Source organism: Myxine glutinosa, chromosome 2, assembly GCF_964187855.1.
Source record: "Myxine glutinosa chromosome 2, kmMyxGlut1.1, whole genome shotgun sequence".
NCBI classification, from domain to species: domain Eukaryota; kingdom Metazoa; phylum Chordata; class Myxini; order Myxiniformes; family Myxinidae; genus Myxine; species Myxine glutinosa.
Genome location: NC_136262.1, coordinates 145463128 through 145484763, shown reverse-complemented (window position 1 = coordinate 145484763; position 21636 = coordinate 145463128).

Genomic DNA, 21636 nt, shown 5'->3' with positions numbered 1-21636 from the left:
TTTATTTCAGTGATGCAGTTTGTCAGGATAGAGTGGGTGGCGGTGGAGATGGACTTGGTGGAGATGAAAAGCTGGATGTCATCGGCGAAGCAGTGGAATTGGAGACCATGACGGCGGATTAAGTGACCGAGGGGGGACAGGTAAAGGATGAAGAGGAGGGGGCCAAGAACTGAACCTTGGGGGACACCTTGGGGGAGGGGAGCAGTGGGGGATTTGCAGTTATTGATGGAGATGAACTGACGTCTGTCAGAGAGGTATGATTTAATCCAAGAGAGGGCAGTGCCAGTAATGTTAAAGGTGGTTTCAAGTCGGGTGAGGAGGATGGTGTGATCGATGGTGTCAAAGGCGGCGCTGAGGTCGAGGAGGATGAGAATGTTGAGGTTGCCAGCGTCAGAGGAGAGGAGAAGGTCGTTGGTGATTTTGAGGAGAGCAGTTTCAGTACTGTGGTTGGAGCGGAATCCGGATTGGAATGTTTCATACAGGTTATTGGCAGAGAGGTGATGTTTGAGTTGAGTGGCTACAGCGCGTTCCAAAACCTTTGACAGAAAGGGTAGGTTGGAGATGGGTCTGAAGTTATTTAGGGTGTCAGGGTTTAGTCCAGGTTTTTTCAGAATGGGGGTAACAGCAGCAATTTTGAGGGATGGTGGGACGATGCCTGTAGACAGGGAGGAGTTTATTGTTGCAATGATAAGTGGAGAGAGAGCAGGAAGGGAGGCCTTGACAAAGCTGGAGGGGATGGGGTCAAGAGTGCAGGTGGCAGTTTTCATTCCGATGAGGAGTTCAGAGAGGTCAGTAGGGGAGACTGGGGAGAATTGAGACAGGGGATGGCAGGATAAGGGGGGGCAGGTGGTTTGAGGGGGAGCGGGTGCGGCGGTGGTCAAGCTGTTGTAGATGTTTTCAATTTTGCGTTGGAAGAATGAAAGGAAGGAGATGCAGTTGTCTATTGTGAATGACTGGGTGGTGGTGTTCAGGGGGCTGAGGAGTTTGTTTATTGTAGAGAAGAGTGCTTTTGGGTTTCCGGAGCCAGAGTGGATAATTTGAGAGTAGTAGGTGGAGCGGGCGCGGGAGAGGGCATCTTTATAGTGTTGTATGTGGTCCTTGTAGGCCTGGGAGTGAACTGTGAGACCTGTTTTATTGCGGAGTCTTTCAAGTTGGCGAGCACGAGTTTTCATCAGGCGGAGTTCAGGGGTAAACCAGGGAGCAGAATGGGTGAAAGAAACTGTTTTGGTTTTTATAGGCGCAAGTTGGTCAAGGCAGGAGGAGAGAGTGTGGTTGTAGTAGTCAGTGAGGTCAGAAGGGGTGTGGAGGTCAATGAAGGGAGAAGTGGACATTTTTTCAGAGAGGGTCGATGAGAATGAGGTAGGTGAAAGAGCGTTTAGCTTACGGAAGTTGATAGTGCGGTAATGCCTTGGTGCTGGGGTGGGGATGTTGATGGTCAGAGTGATGGCTAGGTGGTCAGAGAGAGTGAGGTCGGAGCCAGAGAGATGGTGCAAAATTAGTCCAGTAGAGCAGACAAGGTCCAAAATGTGACCACGGTTATGGGTAGGAAAGTTGACATGTTGAGTGAGGTTAAAGCAGGTGAGTAAATCAGTGAAGTCAGTGGTTAGCGTGGAGTCAGTGGAGTCCATGTGGATATTGAAATCACCAAGGAGGAGGATTGAGGGGGAGAGGGAACATAGCTGGGTCAGAAAGTAGGAGAAGTCAGACAGGAATGATGGGTGTGGTTTGGGAGGGCGGTAGACAACAGCCATGACTGACTGTGTGTGACCAGAGAGTTTAAAAGCCAGGTGTTCAAATGATGGAGCAGATGAGATGGAGATGAGGTTGGTCTTGATGTCTTGTCGGTGAATAACGGCAATTCCACCACCTCGGCCCTCCGAGCGTGGTTTATTGATGTAAGAATATCCATTGGGTGTGGTGAGGTTGAGCGTGTAGTAGTCCAGTGGTTGTTGCCAGGTCTCAGTGAGACAGAGAAATTCCAGTTTATTTTCCAGGATGTAGTCGTTCAGGATGAGGCATTTGTTGTTGAGGGACTGGGTATTGAACAGGGTGAGCTTGATGTTGTTTTGTACGGCGGGTATGAATCCAGGTGATTTGGCCAGTGTTCGCAGACAGGAGGTGCGATTTTGTGCGTTGTTGTGACCAGGTGTGTTGGGACGATGAGTGGGAGTGCGCTGAGCCGACCAGAGGATGGGGATGGAGTGACCTGATTGTAAATAAACAAACTTACGACCGGAGCCACGGTGAATGTACCTGGGTCGACGCAGGAGTCCATTCGATTTGATTGCAGAGATGCATGATGGGGTGGAGCGGGTTTTAAGCAGGAGAAGCCTTGCGGCGGAGTACCGCAGAGCCATGCCAGCAGGAGTGAAGGGACGAGCACGAGGCCAAGGGTGAGGAGGCGAAACAATCGTCACAACCCACGGGAGTGGGCCCGAGGAAACAGCGAAGGAGCCGAGCAGGTGAAGCCAGGAGCAGAGCCGGGACCATGCAGATGGCAGACAGGAGCGAAGAGACGAGCACGAGGCCAAGGTTGAGGAGGCAAAGCGGCAAATGCAGCGGCAAACGACCGCCGCCGCTAATCAAGATCACGGCGGCAAACCGCCACCACCGCCGCTGCAAACAATGGGCACAACCCACGAGAGTGAGCCCGAGGAAACAGCGAAGGAGCTGAGCAGGTGAAGCCAGGAGCAGCAGAGCAGAGCCGGGACCGTGCAGAGGGCAGACTCAATGGCCAAAAATCCGCCACGACCACCAGGAAAGCAAGATATGAACAATGGTCCAGTCAGAGAAGCGGCGAGCAAGTGACGCCAGCGTCCTCTCACGACCGGACCGGAAACGGAAGTATCCGGAAAGTTGCAATATCCGGAAATTGCAACTAAGTTGCCGGAGGTCAGTTTTGTGTCTCCTTCCAAAAAAAGGGAACTTGCAAGACGTCACAAATTGGCGGCCTGTGTCACTCCTAAATACGGACTATAAAATATTGTCGAAGGCGCTCGCGATACGTCTAAAGGAAGTCATCCCCCTTTTAATTGATATTGATCAGTCTTATTGTGTTCCTGAGCGTTCTATTTACGATAACATTTTTTTGGTGAGAGACTTGATCAGTCTCGGTCGTATTACATCTCATGGTTTTGGTTTGGTTCTTTTAGATCAAGAAAAAGCTTTTGACAGTGTTGACCATTCTTTTTTGTTTGCTGTACTAAGGAGAGCTGGTTTTGGACAAAATTTTGTTTCCTATGTTAAGTTGTTGTATGAAAATGCATCCTGTCTGTTGAAGGTAAACAACAGCTTATGTTGCCCTTTTCCCTTTCAGCGAGGCATCCGTCAGGGCTGCCCGCTTTCAGGAATGCTATACAGTCTCTCGGTCGAACCTTTACTAGCTTTGCTCCGGAACTCAGTGGAAGGAGTCTCCGTAACAAAAAACCACAAAATGGTTACTTCAGCTTATGCGGATGACATTTGTGTTGCTGTTTCCAGCCAAAATGATGTGGGTGAGGTCTTTCGATGTCTGTCCCAGTTTGAGCTCGCCTCCACGGCAAAAGTAAATTGGAACAAAAGTGTTGCCTTATGGGTGGGCCCCAGTCCACCTTCCTCAGCTCTGCCTGTGTTACCAGGAGGAATGCAGTGGAACAAAGAGGGGTTTAAATATTTAGGGTTATTTCTCGGAGTCCAAGCATATGAACAAAAAAATTGGGAGGGTTTCTTGGAAAGAATTAAGCAGAAACTGGCTAGATGGAAACGGTTGCACCACCTTCTATCGCTTAAGGCAAGGGTGACAATAATAAATAACCTGGTGGTTCCTTTTATTTGGCATAAAGTTATCCCCCTCCAACCTCCGAGATACTTGGTCACAGGCATTCAGAGGGTTCTAACTCAGTTTTTCTGGGGAGGCCACCATTGGCTTGGACCAGACACGGTGTGCAGACCCCGAAATGCAGGTGGCCAAAGCTTGATACATGTTCCGAGTCGGATAATGGCTTTCCGCATGTTGACGAAAGAGCGTTTATTGTATGGTGAGTGTGTCCCGTGGCGGCCTCTCACAAACGCTTGGCTGCAGGAAGCAGATGGGTTGAAGTATGACCGAGAGCTCTTCCTCATGGACCTGCAGCATGTCAACACGACTCTGCTCCCCGAGTTTCATCAGAGCCTTCTGAATGCCTGGCAAGTCCTTGGAATACAACGATTAGAGGTGTCCTATGATGCAAAAAAATATATGCATGAGCCATTGGTCCTGAATCCTTTATTCCCTGAAATTTCAACCTCCAGGTCATTTATGCATTGCTTCACCTGTAATGGAATAAACAGAGTGCGAGACCTGATGAAGCCTTCCATAAATGGATGGTTATCCACCGGTTCTCTCACATCAAAAGTGGGGGTTCGGTCATCTAGAATGGTGGACAAAGTTTTGAGAGTTGTGATTACAACTTTCAGGGAATTAAATATCGGGTGGACTGGGGCAGATGAAGTGGTGGACTCTCGTCTCTATTTCCCCGAGCTCCAAGTCACCTAAAAAAACAACAGTGTGTCTTCTCAAAGTCAGATGGTTGCGGTGTGATGTGATGGGAAAAAAAATTATTTATGGGATATGCCAAGAGGTGCTTATACCGGGTTTCACAAAACCTTTAAAAAATCGGTGGGATGAGATCATTCCGGCTAGTTCGTTCATATCTCCAGTGTGGAAAGAGATGTATAGGTCTCCAACTTTAGGTCGAACCGGAGACTTAAATTGGAGACTAGTTCATCAGGCCCTGGTCACCAAATACTTACTTAATAAGTTTGATCCTGCTGTACTGAATGTTTGTCCTTTTTGTGAAGAGGCTGAAAATGTGACCCATGCTTTCGTGAAATGTAAGAGATTGGTACCCCTTTTTTGTTTCCTCCAACAGTTCTTTTATAAATCTAAGTTTGTTTTTTCTGTTGCAATTTTTGTGTATGGCATTGAAAGGAGCACCAAGAGCAAGACAGCGGTCCCTTTCTTGAATTTTCTGTGCGGAATTGCTAAACTCGCAATATATAAAACTAGGAAGATCAAATTGAGTGGCAGAGATGAAAATGTGCTGTTTTGCTTTAAAGGAATAGTGTCGGCCCGGATAAGTTTCGGCAGTGTGAACGACGATTGTTTTACAGATGAGGTGTTGAGTTTGTTTTTGTAAATTATACTTGTAGTGAAATCGTATTCGTACTGAACCCGGGGGTGATGCTCGCTGCTCGTTGACACCGCTAGGGGCGTGACTATAAGACCCGCTGCTGCGGACGATGCTCCGAGACTTCTCCTGTGACACGTTACATCTGGTAGACTCGCTAACGGTACGCCAGCATAGAATATCCAGCTTGCTTGAATTGAATGTTATGAATGGTCCCATGTGATGCCACATCGTATACTTATTGCATTTCCTGCATTACAGGATGATGTCATGATCTAAATGGAATTAAACCACAAGTTGGACTAAAGTTGTGTGGACCTGATTGGTTTTCCACAACACTTAATTCCATTTATATCTACCGACATGGCTGGCAACAAGACGCTGGCGGTTGCCGTATTCTGCGCCGACCCGCAAGCCCCGGATGGTGGCTTGCAACTGAAGCACTGGCTCAGAACATTGGAGAATCATTTCGAGGAGCCTGAGACCGCGCCGACGGCTGCCGCGAAGCTAGCAACGCTTCATTCAAAAATCGACTACAAGGTGTACAATTCCATCGCTCAATTCGCGACGTATGACCTCTCGATCGCGGAGCTCAAACGGCTGTACATAAAGGAAAAAAGCCCGGTGTATGCACGATATTTGCTGCTAACGCGACGTCAGCAACCCAACGAGGCGATGGACCACTATGCCCAGGAGCTCCGGCAGCTCTTGCTGGACAGCATCAAGGATCCACGGACTCCCGCGCAGGCTCAGGATGATCTTCTTTTAGATGCCTTCATTGCAGGGGTCTCCTCCCAGGAACTAAGGCTCAAGCTCTTAGAGAAGACCGACCTGACCTTCGCTACGACACTCGAGCAAGGGAAAGTATACACCGAAGCGCGGATGCAATCGAACACCTATGATTGCACGCGCCTCTTGGCGGGCACTACACTACACGCCCGGCCGGAGAGTGCTACCGCCGAGGACGCCGACCTGCTCGCAGAACTCCGGGATGCTCCGGAGGAAGACCCAGTCCTGACGGCTGCTGCTACGACCAGACCCAAGGCCTTACGCGGGGCCGCATGCTTTTTCTGTGGGGAGCCACGCCATGCCCGGCCCGTGTGTCCGGCACGAGACGCTATATGCCATTTGTGCTCGCAAAAGGGACATTACGCGAAAGTGTGCAGGAAAACGGCACGCGGCTCGCGGCACATTGAATCGCGCGGTCGCGGTCGCGCGGTCGCGGTGACCTTGAATGGGCTCATTGCGGAGCCTGTGAGCCGAGCCCGAAACCCGGCGCCTTACCCATCTTCGAAGGGGAGGGCCCCTCTCTGCGGGCCCCTGGGCGCTCAGACGTCCTTGGCGGGCGTCACCGGACAGCCACCACAGTCTCATCCTCAATCGGGCACGAAGTACGTGTCCTTGACCAAACTCCGGGCCACGCCAGGGGCTTTGAAGCCTCGCCAAGCCCCAGCGGAACGTTCTCCTCATGTCGTCCACGAGCTAACGGTGGCCCTCACCCCGGAAAAGGCGATTTCGAATACTACGGAGGCCTTTTCCTGCCAAAAGTGTCAAAAGGCGTTTTCAAATACTACGGAGGCCTTTTCCCGTCAGAATTGTCAGATTTTGAATCGCGAAACACCGGAATGCTTGGGAAAGCCCTCTAATGGCATTAATGGATTCCCCATGGACAACGCATACTCCGGCCATGACCGCAAAACTGCTGCTGGCATAGGATCCACCCGCGAGGCTTGTCCGACCCATTCGGGGGGTTCAGTCCCACTCCCAGCAGCCTCGTCTGGCCTGGCTCAAGCCCTTATTCCCCTCATGGTCGAAGGCCATTGTGTTCGGGCCTTGGTGGTTACAGGGTCTACGGATAGTTTTATCGACCAGCGACTTGTGCTCAGGCATGGATGGCGGATCTGGAGGTCTACGAGACGGATCTTCATGGCTTCCCAGGGGCTTCGACTCAGCACGAAGGGGGAATGCCGATTGAAACTCGTGCTAAAGGGACGGGTTTTTCCTGATGTACACCTTATGGTTTTACCCGCTTTATGTACTGATATTCTGTTAGGACACGATTTTCTTAAGCTGCATGGACGTCTGGTAATGGAGTTTGGTGGGCCTGACACGCTTGTTGTGGGGGTGGACGACGCGCTTGCGGTGTGCGCCCTAGCGCAAATGGACATCCAGCCGCTTTCGCTGTTCCCCAATCTAATCTCCGACTGCACCCCTGTCGCGGTGAAATCACGGCGCTACTCTCGCGCAGACATGCAATTCATTGCGGACGAAACGGCTCAGCTCTTGAAAGACGGCATCATAGAACCTAGCAGGTCGCCGTGGCGCGCCCAGGTCTTGGTGGTACGCAGCGAGGCCCACCGCAGACGCATGGTAATCGACTATTCCCAAACGATTAACCGCTTTACACAGCTGGATGCCTACCCCCTTCTGGGGATGGACGCGCTGGTGCAACAGGTGTCCCAGTATTCGGTCTATAGCACTCTCGATCTCCGTAGTGCATACCACCAGATCCCTATCTCTAGGGCGGATCGTATCTATACCGCTTTTGAGTCGGGGCAGCGGTTGTACCAATTTACGCGATTGCCTTTTGGGGTAACGAACGGGGTCTCTTGTTTCCAGAGGGCCATGGATGACCTCATTGCGCGGGAGCACTTAACCGATGTTTTCGTCTACCTCGATAATCTTACGGTTTGTGGATATGACCAAGGGCACCATGATGCTAATCTGAAGCGCTTCCTTGAGGTCGCGCAGAGGTATCACTTAACTATGAACGAGGATAAGTGCCAATTCTCCCTACGCACGATAGATCTTCTGGGGTACACCGTGACCCATGGCTCTGTCGCTCCGGATAAGGAGCGTCTGCGACCTTTGCTCGACATGGCCCCTCCCTGTGATCGGGCGTCCCTGAAGCGCGGCCTCGGGCTATTCACCCATTACTCCAAATGGGTGCAAAATTTCTCCGCGAAACTTCGCCCCCTCGTGGCCTGCGACACCTTCCCACTGAGTCCGGCCGCATTGGCGGCCTTTGAAGGCCTTAAGGCCGACATCGCCCGAGCCGCCGTGGTGACAATCGACGAGAGCGGCTCTTTCGTCCTCGAAAGTGACGCCTCGGATCAGGCCATCGCGGCGACCCTCTCCCAAGGGAGGCGTCCCATGGCTTTCTTTTCACGGACTCTTACCACTGCTGAGCGGAGACACTCGTCCGTCGAAAAGGAAGCGTATGCGATCGTCGAGTCTATTCGGCGATGGCGCCCATACTTACTCGGGCGGTGCTTCCAAATCATCACGGACCAGCAAAGCGTTGCGTTCATGTACGACACCTTACACGCCCAGCGCATTAAGAATGAGAAAATCACTCGCTGGTGTATCGAACTCGCCGACTTCTGTTACACCATCAAATATCGCCCGGGGAAGGATAACCGGGCCGCCGATGCCTTATCACGACCGGCTACATGCGCGGGTATCACCTCTTTAGAGGGCCTACGGGTGCTGCATGCCACTGCGGGCCATCCCGGCGTAACGCGTTTCGCTCATTTTGTGCGGTGTGGCAATCTCCCATACTCGATTGACGATATCCGCCGTATCTGTCGCGACTGCGCTATCTGCACGGAAATCAAACCGCGTTTCTATAACCCTCCCATGGGGACTCTGGTTAAGGCTACGCGACCGTGGGAACACTTGGCGATGGATTTCAAGGGCCCATTGCCGGTGTCGAGCGGCTCCCGCTATCTGCTCACTATCGTCGATGAGTACTCGCGATTCCCCTTTGCTATTACGTGCGCGGACATGACTGCTGCCACGGTGATGCGATGCTTACAGAACTTGTTCTCAATGTTCGGGTACCCGGCCTATGTCCATACCGACCGGGGTGCAGTCTTCTTGTCTCAGGAGGTGCGCGGCTATCTGCTCCAAAATAACATTGCTTCTAGTTACACCACGCCGTACAGACCCCAGGCTAATGGGCAGATCGAACGCTTCAACGGGATTATCTGGAGGGCCGTCATGCTCAACCTCTGGACCCTCGGCCGGGGCCTCGATAAATGGGCTTGGTCGCTACCTGCGGCGTTGAACTCGATCAGGGCTCTCCTGTGTACGGCAACCAACCAAACTCCCCACGAGCGACTTTTCCACCACCCCAGGAGCACGGGGTGTATACGGTCTTTGCCCAGTTGGCTCGCTGGGCCCGGGCCGGCCTACCTTAAACGGGCGGTTCGCGCGAGCAAGTACGACCCCCTAGTGGACAAAGTGCAGATTCTCCAGGCTAATCCTGAGCATGCTCGTGTGATGACGACTGATGGCCGTGAGACTACTGTCTCCGTCCGTCACCTTGCCCCTTGCGGGGTCGCCGACCTGAGTAGGGAATCAGACGGCCCGACCGAACCCATCTATGAGACTATGGCCTCTCCCGACGCTCCCATCGCCGAAAGTCTACCGACTCTCCCCTCGCCGGGTCTACCTGGGCCTGACGACTTGGAGTTACCCCCTTCGTCACCCGACCCTGATGGCGCCTCCGACGCCGGGGACACAGGTATACGTGATGCCGTACCCGGGGAATTTCGGACGCGTGCTGGCAGAGAAATTCGCCGCCCGGCCCGATACGGTTGGGTCGACTGATGTTCCGTACCCTGTTCGTGCTGACGCTCGCTCGCTTCTAGCCGCACCGCCGTATAATTCTGACGGGGGGGGGGGGGGGGGGGGGAGAGAATGTAGTGAAATCGTATTCGTACTGAACCCGGGGGTGATGCTCGCTGCTCGTTGACACCGCTAGGGGCGTAAAATAAGACCCGCTGCTGCGGACGGTGCTCCGAGACTTCTCCTGTGACACGTTACATCTGGTAGACTCGCTAACGGTACGACAGCATAGAATATCCAGCTTGCTTGCATTGAATGTTACTAGGGCATGCCCGTACTATATATATATCTAAAATTATATCCCCCCCCCTCTATTTACATGAAATGGTTTGGTCCATTCGCAAAGCCAAAGCGAACGGCTTGCGAGTACGGTGACAATCCCCCCCCTCTATTTACATGAAATGGTTTGGTCCATTCGCAAAGCCAAAGCGAACGGCTTGCGAGTACGGTGACAATCCCCCCCCCCCCCCCCCTCTATTTACATGAAATGGTTTGGTACATTCGCAAAGCCAAAGCGAACGGCTTGCGGAGTTTGGTAAATAAATCGCCATAGCTCGGTAACTACTTCTCCGATTAATATGAAACCTTGAAAAGGCACATCCTCGGGTCCCCAGCAATATACCTGGCAAGTTTCATGTATATCGGACCCGTGGTTGTCGAGAAACAGCGGTCACAGACAAACGACACACACACATACACACACACATACACACAGAGATTACTGGAATTATAGATAGACTAGGGCATGCCCGTACGTGGGTGCCCGTTCCTTGCCAAAAAAAAAAAAAAACGCTACCCGTACGCTCTACCCCACCCGTACGCCCGTAAACAAAAAAAACAACGCTCTTCGCTTCCGCCCTTCGCTCTGACTGAATTGGGAGAAATAATGCGCATAAGAAATCGAGAAATTATTATTTTCTCCGGAAGAAATCGAATTACGAACCGTAATGGCGCAGGCTCTCGGGCTCGCAACAACGCGTTCTGTGATTGGCTGCCGGAAGTGAAGTCTTCACTGTCGCAAATGTGAAGCGATGAATACGATGAATCGCAAATTAGTTTTTATTAGTTTTAAAACATAGTTTAACGGCAACATAGTTTGCCGACGGGAAATAAATGAATACGCTCTCAAATGTGCCATCCGAGGCAGAGTCTGTTCGCCACGTTCGGCACACGTGATAGCTCGCTGCTCTCTGATTGGTTGAATCGTTTTTTGGACATAGCTCGGTAACTACTTCTGCGATTAATTTAAAACCTTGAAAAGGCACATCCTCGGGTCCCCAGCAATGGGACCCAGTTTGGTCCATGAAATGGTTTGGTCCATTCGCAACGCCAAAGCGAACGGCGAACGGCTTGCGAGTACGGTGACAATCCCCCCCCTCTATTTACATGTAATGGTTTGGTCCATTCGCAACGACCACAGAACTCCCCCCTCTATTTACATGAAATGGTTTGGTCCATTCGCAACGCCAAAGCGAACGGCGAACGGCTAAATCGCCATAGCTCGGTAACTACTTGTCCGATTAATTTCAAACCTTGAAAAGGCACATCCTCGGGTCCCCAGCAATATACCTGGCAAGTTTCAAGTATATCGGACCGGTAGTTGTCGAGAAACAGCGGTCACAGACAAACATACAAACAAAAAACATACAAACAAACATACACACAGAGATTAGTGGAATTATAGATAGATGAATGGTCCCATGTGATGCCACATCGTATACTTATTGCATTTCCTGCATTACAGGATGATGTCATGATCTAAATGGAATTAAACCACAAGTTGGACTAAAGTTGTGTGGACCTGATTGGTTTTCCACAACAATACGTAGTGTGTTCAAAAAGTATCCGACCTTTATTTTTCGTGGGTAAAAAAAAAGAAGCTAGGGAGGCGTTGATTGGTGCACGTATGTAGGCGATCCTAATGCACACGTGTGAATTTTTTCCCACCTGCAGAAGCTGTCATTCGACGGCAGACCGCCGATGAGTGAGGACATGTAAGTGAGCGCCGTCGGATTTTCGTTTTTGACAAAATGACGGAAAAACCTGAACAACGCTACTGCATCAAATTTTGTGTTTTTTGGCCTCGGGGATGTTGGATGCTTCCATTGTGATGACTGCAACTTGGTTTCTGGGTCGTACCCATAAACCCAGGACTCATCGCCAGTGATCACTGTGTTGAGGAAGCTGGGATCGCTGTTCACAGTCTCCAGCATGTCCTGTGCGATCTCCAAACGGAGTTGCTTCTGCTCAATCGTTAGCAGCTTTGGTACGAACTTCGCTGAGATTCTCCTGAAGCCCAAATCCTCCTTCATAATGGAATGAACGGTGTTGAATCTTGCGGATCGTTTCCACTTGGGAATCGCCAAGCTTTGCACAAAATTTGATGCAGTAGCGTTGTTCAAGTTTTTCCGTCATTTTGTCAAAAACAAAAATCCAACGGCGCTCACTTACATGTCCTCACTCATCGGCGGTCTGCCGTCGAATGACAGCTTCTGCAGGTGGGAAAAAATTCATGCGTGTGCATTAGGATCGCCTACATACGTGCACCAATCAACGCCTCCCTAGCTTCTTTTTTTTTACGCACGAAAAATAAAGGTCGGATACTTTTTGAACACAGTATACTTACGCTCAATGTCCACATATACATGTATATACATCCTTTTTGCTTGTACAACTTTCTTTTTCTTGTAAAAATTTTGCGGTGTTCTTCCATGTGTATTTTGATACTTTTATAATAAAAGCATCTATCTATCTCTATCTCTATCTCTCTCTCTCTCTCTCTCTCTCTCTCTCGCTCGCTCACTCTGTCGTGGCCCTGACTTTGTGAAGGCGGGGGTCCATCATCCTGGATGTGGTGGATCTCTGGGTCACTCCTGCGAGATCGATTGGCTGTTTCCGTGCCGCATGATTGTTCGACAGATCTGTATGGGACTGTAGAACAACAACACAATGGGGAGGTTGCTGCGACTTTAATTTTAAATACAAATATTGCTCTGTGTAATGACAATAACAAAGGATGGGATGGGTCAAAGTTGTGTTAATGGCATATCGTGCTGTTTGTATTCATGGAGGAATACACGACTTTTAAAATGACATATGAATGCTAAATTAGGCCTTTTGCGTAGGAAGATAAGTCTATATTTTATTAGGCATTTCCTGGGTTTTCTGTGCTTGAGCGCCGAGCATGCTGGGACGGAATACACCATTTGAAAGTCACGTATTGGGCCTCCCATGAGAAGAGTGGCCTTGGATGCCACAAGCTGATCATGCGTCCACATGGATGGTCACATGACATGGCGAATGAACGAGATGACCAGAGAAACTGCCCTGATCTTGTGATTAGGTTTCAGGCCGACATTCATTGTACCATCAAGTATTCATTGCATTACCTACCATTGCATTCAGGTTGAAGTGAAAATGGCATTCGATGATCAGAAAATTAATGAACACAATAGATATCAAGGCTAACTGGAGTCACAACATACATGTTCCAAGGACAGACTTTACCAAGGCAGTTTTGGAAAAGTTAAGACAGAGCAGCTCAGGTTTGCTTTTGCCCGGACGAAGGGTTAAAGCCTGAAACATGGACTTCTCTGCACTTTCCATGGTGGTTATCATACATCCAACAACTCAATGTTGATTTAATTTACTGCTGTGGCGGACACAATGCCAGCGGGTCATAATTCCGCGCACCTGTGGGTGACGCGAGCGACCGGACGTGGAAGCAAGGCTCGGGCCACGCCCGGAGCAAAGGAGTCATGAGGCTCAGGGTTGAACTGGAATACATGCCCCGCCTTTCGGCCGACCGGCCACGCCCGAGGGCAAGGCATGGCCTCGGGACATATACGCAGGCTCGAAAGTCGAGCCCGCCCAGTGCTTACGTGCGAGCATTGAATAAAGTGTTTGGTTTTGTTCAATGCGTGGTGGCCTACCTTCTTTGCAAACGAGTTGTGTGTGCACAGCACCACACTGGTGACCCTGACTGGTTCAGCCGTAGCTGACCCCTGAACGCGCCATGGCTACCAACGCTGTCGCCGTCAAACTCCCGGAGTTCTGGGAAGCACAGGCCGACATCTGGTTTATGCAGGCCGAGGCCCAATTCCAGCTCCGGGGCATCACAGCGGACAACACCATGTACTTTCACGTGGTCGCCGCCCTCTGGCCCGGCACTGCCGCCCGAGTCATGTCCTTCCTTCGGCACCCGCCGGGCGCCCACAAGTACGCGTCGCTCAAACGACTTCTCCTCACCACGTTCGGGCTCACGGAGGCCGACCGCGCCGACCGCCTCCTTGACCTTCCCACCCTCGGCGACAAACGACCATCCATTCGGATGGATTAAATGTTGTCCCTTCTTGGAGACCAACGCACGGATTTCTTTTTCCGAGCGCTTTTCCTCCGCCAGCTACCTGCGCAGGTGCGGCTCACGCTGGCCGGTTCGGCCATAATGGAACCCCGCGCCCTGGCCAGAGAGGCGGACAAATTTTTCGCGGTCTCCGACACGCGGCCGACGTATAGTGCTGCCGTAGTGGATCCCAGCGCAGAGGGTTCAGCGCCCCCTAATCCCCTCGTGGCCGCCGCTACACCACCGCCGTCATGACCGACCGGGCAGCCACCACCGGGGCAAACCTTGTGCTATTATCATGCCAGGTTCGGCCGCAAGGTCAGGGCGTGCCGCCCGCCGTGCTCATTCGACGGGTCGGGAAACGACCAGGCCGGCACTCACTTGCGGCCATGAGCGTCGGCCATTCCGGCAGCCTCCTTTTCATCACAGACACCTCGTCTGGTCATCGATTTCTGTGCGACACTGGAGCGCAGGTAAGCGTCCTCCCTGCCTTCGCGTCCGACAGGCAAGCCGCGGGCCGGGGCCCCGCCTTGCTCGCCGCCAACGGAACTCCCATCCGCACATTCGGGAAGCGTTGTCTCTCGCTGCGGTTTGGGGGACAGCGCTTCCAATGGTCTTTCGTCACCGCCAGCGTGCCAATGGCCCTGCTCGGTGCGGATATTCCTTTGTGCGAATGGGCTGTTGGTGGACGTTAAGCGCAGACGCCTCGTCCAGGCCGAAACCTTCAGCTCGCTCGCTTGCTCGCTGAGCGGCTCACCGAGCGGTTTACCAAGCGGCTTGCTGAGCGGTTCCATCCCAGCGAGGTTGGTCTGTACGCTTCAGGCAGCGGATGAGTTTACCCGCCTCCTCGCCAGTTTCCCGGCACTCACACGGCCCACCTTTTCAGCAGTGGCCATCAAACACGGGGTGGAGCACCATAATCCCACCGTCGGACCACCGGTCTATGCCCGAGCGCGCCGCCTCGACCGAACGAAGCTCGCCGTCACAAAAAAGCGGAGTTCGCCACGCTGGAGCGGCTGGGCATCGTCCGGAGCTCCAACAGCGCATGGGCCTCACCTCTGCACATTGTGCCCAAGCCCGGTGGCGGATGGCGGCCGTGCGATGACTACCGCCGGCTCAACAACACCACCACCCCCGACAGCTACCCGGTCCCGCACATTCAGGACTTTTCCACCCGGTTGGCGAAAACGACCATTTCTTTCAAGGTGGACCTCATCCGGGGCTACCACCAGGTCCCCGTCAAACCGGATTACGTACCGAAGACGGCCGTTATAACACCTTTCGGCCTCTTCGAGTTCTTGCGGATGCCTTTTGGGTTGGAAAATGCGGCCCAGGCGTTCCAGCGGCTCATGGACAGCGTCTTGCGCGACTTGTCCTTCGTCTACGTCTACCTGGACGACATCCTAGTCGCGAGCGCGTCCCGGGAGGAGCACCTGCTCCATCTCCGCACGCTCTTCGAACGCCTGGGCCAGCATGGCCTGATAATCAACCCCGCGAAGTGCCGGTTCGGCGTCACCGCCATTGACTTCCTGGGGCACCGCATCACCAGGCACGGAGCCATCCCTTTTCCGGCCAAGGTGGAAGCGGTCAGGAGTTTCCCGCGCCCCCGCACGATCAAGGGGCTGCAGGAATTCCTGGGCATGGTGAATTTTTATCACCGCTTCGTGCCCCGCGTCGCCCAGCTCCTGCGCCCCCTGCATGAGGCCCTCCGGGGGAAGCCGGGCAAAGGTGATATTGCCTGGATGGAGCAGATGGACGCGGCGTTTGCGGGCGCGAAGCTGGCCTTGGCCAACGCCACCATGCTGGCACACCCGGCGCCCGATGCACCAATCGCCCTCACCACCGACGCGTCGGACTACGCGGTGGGCGCGGTGCACGAACAGTGGGTGAATGGTGTTTGGCAGCCGCTGGCGAAAGCCGGCAGCTCCGCCCGCACGAACGCCGGTACAGCACCTTCGACCGCGAGCTTCTCAGGCTCCACCTGGCGGTCCGACACTTCCGCCATCTTCTCGAGGGCCGCCCGTTCACGGCCTTCGTCGATCACAAGCCCCTTCTTTCGCGATGGCCAAGGTCGCCGAGCCGTGGTCGGCCCGGCAGCAGCGTCACCTCTCCGCCGTGTCCGAATACACGACGGACATCCGACACGTCGCGAGTAAGGACAACCCGGTGGCGGATTGCCTTTCCCGGTCCGTCGCCCACGCTGTCCACCTCGGGATCGACTATGCCCGGATGGCGGCGGACCAGACCGCTGACCCCGATGTCCAGGCCTTTCGGACCGCCGTCACGGGCCTCCGCGTCACCGAGGTACCGTTCGACGTCGTGGGCACTGCCCTCTTGTGCGACGTCTCCCTCGGCCGGCCTCGCCCCATCGTGCCCGCTGGCTGGCAGCACCCGGTTTTTTATGCCATCCACGGCCTGTCCCACCCGGGCACGAAGGCCTCCCAGAAGCTTGTCGCGGCAAAGTTCGTCTGGCATGGCCTCCGGAAGAACGTCCGCGACTGGGCCAGAACATGCCTCGCGTGCCAGCGCGCGAAGGTCCACCGCCACAACCAGGCCCCGTTGGCCCCGTTTACGGTGCCCGAACGTCGGTTCGACCATGTACACGTCGACTTGGTGGGACCTCTGCCCCCCTCGCAGGGTTTCACCCACCTCCTCACCATGGTGGACCGCACCACCCGGTGGCCGGAGGCCGTGCCATTGGCGGCGACGGCTGCGGCTGACGTCGCGCAAGCTTTCATCGCCACTTGGGTTGCCCGGTTCGGCACCCCCTCGGACATCTCGTCCGACCACGGCCCCCAGTTCACCTCGGAGCTCTGGGGAGCGGTGGCGCAAGGGCTCAGCGTCAAGCTGCACCGCACCACGGTCTACCACCCCCAGGCGAACGGCCTGTGCGAGCGCTTCCATCGCTCGATGAAGGCCGCGCTCCGGGCCAGCCTCCGCGATGGCAGCTGGGCCGAAAGGCTCCCCTGGGTCCTGCTGGGCCTCAGGACGGCGCCCAAGGACGACCTGTGCGCATCCTCGGCGGAGCTGGTCTTCGGACAACCGCTGCGGGTACCAGGCGAATTCCTCCCCGACTCCACGGCACCTTGGTCCGTGGCGCAACAGCGCTCCACCCTTCAGGAGACCGCCAGGAGGTTCGCCCCGGTGCCGACGGCACACCACGGTTGCCCATCCTCACACGTCGCCCCGGAGCTTCGCACGGCGGAATACGTTTTTGTCCGGCACGACGCCCACCGGGCACCGCTGCGGCCCCCGTACGACGGGCCCTTCCGCGTGCTGGAGACCGGGGACAAGCACTTCACCGTGGACATCGGCGGTACTCCAGATCGCATCTCCGTGGACCGCCTCAAGCGGGCCCACCTCGACCTGGACCACCCCCCGCAAGCAGCTCTGCCTCTGCGTCGAGGCCGCCCCCTGGCGGGCAGACCCCCAGCACCCACCACCCCCGCCGTCCCGCCACCCCCCAGCCCTGCACGCATCGCGAGAGGGCGTTTCGGCCGGGTCATCCGGCCTCCCCGCAAGCTCACCCTTCAGGTGCGCGGGAATTCTGGGGGGGCGCGTGTGGCGGACACAATGCCAGCGGGTCATAATTCCGCGCACCAGTGGGTGATGCGAGCGACCGGACATGGAAGCAAGGCTCGGGCCACGCCCGGAGCAAAGGAGTCATGAGGCTCAGGGTTGAACTGGGATACATGACCCGCCTTTCAGCCGACCGGCCACGCCCGAGGGCAAGGCGTGGCCTCGGGACATGTACGCGGGCTCGAAAGTCGAGCCCGCCCAGTGCTTCCGTGCGAGCATTGAATAAAGTGTTTGGTTTTGTTCAAGGCGTGGTGGCCTACCTTCTTGGCAAACGAGTTGTATGTGCATAGCACCACACTGCACCACCTGTCTGCCGATGCAGATCAACACTAGTCTTCACCAGCAAGACTAGTTCTTCATTCAGGTTGAAGTGAGCTTGGATTTTGGGATCTGACGAATCTGAAAACACAAACGTTTGTTACTCCCGCCAGGGAGTAATGCATTCGATCGTGTCCGTGTGTGTGTGTGTGTGTGTGTGTGTGTGTGTGTGTGTGTGTGTGTGTGTGTGTGTGTGTGTGTGTGTGTGTGTGTGTGTGTGTGTGTGTGTGTGTGTGTGTGTGTGTGTGTTCGTATGTTCGTGTGTTTGTGAACAAGATATCTGGAAAAGTTCTGAACGGATTTGGATGAAAGTTGGTGGGATGATTGCCCTTGGGACAAGGAAGAATTGATTAGTTTTTGGTGAAGCTCAGGATATTATTCCCGATCCAGGAATTTTTTGAAGGATTGTTTACCATTGGAAGATAGGGCTCATTTTTTTTTTAACATTGTCTTCTATATATTCTATATTTAACGTTGTGATATGAAAATAGTTTTCATATTTGTTGTAAATGTAGTTTAAACTCGTGGTTATGCTTTAGAGCGGTGTATTTTGTTAGCAGTGTCGTCTTTACTGTTCATTTTTTTTCCCAATAAAGACATATCCCGTCATTTTAAAACCACCAAAGTGTGTATTCGGTTTCCCCGTTTCATTAAATCTATCGTTTGATACGTATAATGCTTTAAAACTGTTTTTTTGTATTTTGTTTTTTTTTACCTCAGAAGAGATATCAACATTTACTCAGCAAATGTCAATCGTGGTGTCAGTATTTGATGAACTTATAAAGACTTAGGTGAGTTATAAGTGTGACAAGCATGTGCACGGGATTCTTCCCAGAAGAATGAGTGGTCGCATTAGCTTGTACGACTTAAAATGAGCGAGTTTTGTTTTGACGTTTGGGCCAGTTTTACATGTTTTATCCCTAAGGAATGAAACGAACGTTTTCCTGGCGTACAATTTTATTTGAAGTCACACATGCCTCAAAATACACTCACTTACATAGAATTGAACGCTGAATCCGAAAATGTAAGTGAAATTGCCTTGTTTTTTTTTTACATTATCTTCTATCTATCTATAATTCCAGTAATCTCTGTACGTTTGTACGTCTGTACGTTTGTTTGTCTGTGACCGCTGTTTCTCGACAACCACGGGTCCGATATACTTTTAACTTGCCAGGTATATTGCTGGGGACCCGAGGATGTGCCTTTTCAAGGTTTCATATTAATCGGACAATTACTTACCGAGCTATGTCCAAAAAACGATTCAACCAATCAGAGAGCAGCGAACGATCGCGTGTGCCGAACGTGGAGGACACACTCTGCCTCGGATGGCACATTTGACAGCGTATTCATTTATTTCACGTTTGCAAACTATGTTGGCGTTAAACTATGTTTTAAAACTAATAAAACCGAATTTGCGATTCATTCGCTTTCCTGCGCGTTTGTGCACGCGATGGCGATTTCTTTACCAAACTCCGGAAGCCGTTCGCTTTGGACCAAACCATTGCATGTAAATAGAGGGGGGGGGGATTGTCACCGTACTCGCAAGCCGTTCGCTTTGGACCAAACCATTTCATGTAAATAGAGGGGGGGGATATAATTTTAGATATAGATATAGTACGGGCAATGCCCTAGTATATTCTAAATATAATATATCTGTGCAGTGTCTGTCTTGTGTTGTCTTGTCTTGAGCTTGTCACTGAACTACTCCCTCAAACTTTTGTGAAATCGTAAAATTCCAACTTGACCCACGGTGGGAGTATGCGCTCTACTGCGTGGCGTTTACTAGAGTAGCTCATGGTGGTTGAGTATGCACTTTATTGTACAGACCTAAACTCTTCAGGAATCCACTAATTGAAGGTCCAGGAACAATATTTGGTTGGTAACACATTTGCCACTGACGGCGAAATAGCTGAAATGGCCACACCCCTTTTTGGGCCACGCCCCCTTTTTTGCCGTGACTGTATCTACAGAACCGTTGGACCTAGGAGGTTGCCCGACCACTCAAAATTTGCGCAATGGCCACATTATGGGGGGTCAGTAATACATTTTCATATCCAAAAGTCAATGGTTTTTAAGATAATTGCCAAAAACTGATTTCAACATGTTACGAACTACAATATTATTCGTAATTGTTCCTGTTCCTGTTCCTATTGTTCAATTACTTGATTCCTGAAGAGTCTGGCTTTGATTGAGACTGAAGCCTTTGGCAAGCTCGTTGTAGAGAATAGTGTCATGACTGGAGGTCACTATTGCAAAGGCAAGGAGGGAATGAGTCTTGTATCAGAGGTGATGACAGTTCTTATGTTTGAGAAGTTTCAACCTGACCAGGACAGTACTAGTTGTGAATTAGACCAGAAAATAGAGACCATGGAAACTAAGATGCAGCAGGCTTTAGATAGTGACCATACAGAGTTCAGAGAGATTTGGGAAGAAAGCAAGATCTTACATGCAGACTTGAAGAAGTATTTCACCGAATGGAAAGAAACGGCCTGTAATGAGAATGTGAGGTACTGGAGCTTGTTTCTGGATGAGCTGTATCCTATCCTGAGAGATCTTACACACTCTATTCGGCAAGGCGATTGGCATCTTTTCGTTTCAGCTGTGCGGAGGTGCATGCCTTTGTTCTTCGGGTTTGGCCGGACAAACTATAGCAGATGGGGTACGCTGTTCCTTGAAGATTGCCTGGACCTACAAAGGAAGTTCCCGGGTATCTACAGATGCTTTACAGATGGTGGATGGGTGATGTACCACACTACCCGACAAGGCAGTGCAGTAGGATTTGACATGGCACTCGAGAAGTGTTACAATAAACCCGCCAAGGTTGCTGGAGGTATCATTGGGATGACCAGACAGAAAGAAGCAGTAGCCTTATGGAATCTCCTAAAGCATGAGAAAGATCTTCATGTGGCACAGCTGCTGGAATGGTGCAACTTGGGAGACAAAGATGACAGTGAGCTGAGCCTACACCATGAGTTCAATCCAAGTTCTACGAAGATTGGCCATGTTCGTGCAAAGGCCCTTCTGGATTACATAAAATCCATCAACAATCCGTTCGACGCTGGAATCAGACTTCAGAACATCTCTACTGGAGCTGACATTCCCCAGGAGGTTGTCGACGGATTACTTGAATGCCTGGAAATTGGTGAGAAGAGTTATGAAGAGTTTGTTGAGACCAGATTTCAGGATAAGGAGAAGCACCTACATGATACAATCCCTACCAACCGCAAGACTGTTTTCGTGAAACGTACTTCTACTCCGTTCACAGCGAAGAAATCGATGGCGAAAAAGGATGCAGCGGAAACGGTTAGGTACATTGACTATGCTAGAGAAAGAGGGTACAGCATGCTAGAACTCCTGAAGTATGAATTGACCAGCACATCCCAGTTCCTCACCACTGAATGTAAAGATGGCATCAAATTGAAGAAGCCCGATAAAGCCTCCTTAGCCAGGGAACTTGTCAGTCGCCTTCCACAGGAGACGAGGAATGTAAAGAGTGACGCTCAGATGACAATAGTGGACTTCATGGCACTTGTGCGTAAACTACCGATGAAAAAGATGGGCCTTCACACATTCGGGGAATTGGCTGAGAGTCTTTCCAACAGGATTCTTGCTACAGGC